Source organism: Ambystoma mexicanum, chromosome 13, assembly GCF_040938575.1.
Source record: "Ambystoma mexicanum isolate Mex_15411 chromosome 13, UKY_AmexF1_1, whole genome shotgun sequence".
In the NCBI taxonomy this organism is placed as follows: Eukaryota; Metazoa; Chordata; class Amphibia; order Caudata; family Ambystomatidae; genus Ambystoma; species Ambystoma mexicanum.
Window position 1 is genome coordinate 635,793,177 of NC_090938.1, and position 2,475 is coordinate 635,795,651.

A 2,475-nucleotide genomic window follows, 5' to 3' on the forward strand; every position below is an offset into this window, starting at 1 on the left:
CTGTATCCTAGGTAGAGAAGATTTGGGTGTTTGGAGGATCGTCACAATACCCTGCAATGCCACTGTTGGGACCTGATGGCACGTTACTAAAACATGAGGCCAAAGACAAAGTGGTTCATAAATGCCTCTGATGACTTTATTGAGGTCTTAATTGCCACTGCTGCATGTTGACCTGCCAGGTATGTGATGAATCCTATGGATACCTCACAAAACCCCTGCCTAAATTCTCTTCCTAGGTGGCCAGGGAAGGTAGATGCTTCCTGATCCTGACCTGGGGTGGGAGATGGGGGTGTATGCGGGAGGATCACCTGAGGGAGACAAGGCCCAGGGTGGTGAGGAGATGCCATGGGATGAGACACAGTATTTGTCCTTTGAAAGGGAAAACCTTTTAAGGTTGCCAAAACAGGTCATGGCTTATTATGATGTATCTGAACCACATATAAGATCTGTGGCCCTGGGCACAAATACCATAAAACCTAAACAAGCCTTAACAACAGAAAGACTCTTTAAGGTATTTAGGGGTAAAAATCCTCCTTATCCCCAAAGGTATAATGTAAAGGAATTTAGAAATATTGCCTTAAGTCCAATTGACCCGATATTCAATATTCCTACAACAGGAAGTCTTGAGCTGTAGTGCTCCTTGGTGACAGAAAGAAAAAGTAAAGTGTGCGACTAGGTTGGTTGCACACAGAGCCCCTGGTCTTGTGGAAGAATTTATTTTGCTGCAGTCAAGGGGGCCAGCGCCAAGCAGTTCAGGTCCACAGCATTCACTGGAGGGGTGAAGTGCGCATGCCCCTAACCCCAGACTTGTGCACCCCATGATACCAGGTGACCGTGTTGTTCTTGAAGCTGCCCTTAAATTGGGTGACCTGTCCACTCAGGAGGGCCATGGGCCTGTGTGGGGCGACAGGCCAGTGGGCAGACTGCAACAGGCCTGCTCGAGCCATCCTGCTATCCAACTGGGCCTGCTGGCTGGCGGCCAGGCCCGAATTTATACAAATCTCGGGCCAAGCAGGGCCTGATGGGAGAAAGGAACTATGTTACAATGTGCTCTTCTGCTGGGCTCTGCCTACCGGAGCTTCCCCCTACATGCGGGACAGGAAGCTCTACAGACGCTCAGAGCATCTGGGGGGTTGGGTCAGGGCCTGCCTTCTCACTCTCGCTTAGCGGGGCTTCCAGAACAGGCCCAACCACTGCCCTCTTGCTTGCAACTCATACTTACCTGGCAGGGTGAGGCTCACTCACTGCAAATCGGATTTGCTGACCCCTGCTATGTGCCCAAATGCGGGATACTCGACTGCATTATTTCTGGTAGTGGGGGACTGCGTTCATGCTTTCCCTGATTTATTGGTAAAAGAAAAGGTAAAGTGTGCACAAGGCCTGCTAGGTTGGTTGCACACAGAGCCCCTGGTCTTTTGGCAGAGATTCCGAGTGCACTGCCAGTGTGTGCCCCTGCGCTGCACTACCAATGCATACCCACGCGCTGCACCGCCAATGCACACCCAAGCGCTGCATTGCAGGCACACCCAAACGGACTTGTATATCACATGCCAAACACTGCATCGCTACGGACATTGTTATATATTCATGGAACAATACTATGAGTGAGATGTTTTTTAATCGTGCCATACAGTGTGGCCCAATGTTGTGCCTATATTAAACTGCTGCATGCTTTAAGATTGTGCTCACATTGCGTTTCTTCAATTAGGTTCACCTTTGGATGATCGCTTTCCCACATTTTATCTGTTGAATTGAATTATGCTTCTTTCATTACCACAGAAGTAATGAATGTGTATTACAGAGATAAGCTGCCATATATATTGGGCACACTGCGCATGCTCAGGCAGCATCAATCATGCTTTGTACTGGACAATGCTGGCCTAAATTGGGAACAGTCAGCATAGACATGTTGCTACAGGGGCATATTTTGCGTGCAACCAGCATGACTATGGGGGGTCATTATGAGTTGTGCGGTAAGGGATTACCGGCACCGGTAAGGAGACCGGTGCCGGTAATCCCTTACCGCACAATTCCGAGGTCCCTTAGCGGGAACCGTAAAGGACGTGTGGTCTGACCACACGTCCCTTACGGGTCCCGCTAAGGGACCAGGGCGCTAATAACGGGCCTGCTATTCGCAAGCCCGTTATTAGCGCCCTCCCCATTCCCATTTAGCCCTGTTCAATGGGGATTTACCAGTCCCTCCAGGGTCGGAATGCACTGATAAGTCCCCATTGAACAAGACCGGTGCCGGACCCGGTATTGGATGCAGCCATGGCGTAAATAGTGCCATGGCTACCACCAATCTCGGAATGAGGCCCTATGTGTTACATCAGTGACAGTGCTGTCTTACACTGTGGACACATTGATCATTAAAATGTGTTGTGTTGTAAAATGTTCTTATCTGCTGTTAGTGACATGGAATTTTCATATTGTCCTTTAGAACGGATTGTAAACTTATGGCTTTTTGGTCCCTTT

General features: G+C 49.3%; 1 pseudogene; it reads left to right on the top strand.

Annotated features, from left to right (window-relative positions):
- Positions 1-1,214: 1,214 nt before the first annotated feature.
- On the top strand, positions 1,215-1,343 carry LOC138522144 (U1 spliceosomal RNA; annotated as a pseudogene).
- Positions 1,344-2,475: the final 1,132 nt, after the last annotated feature.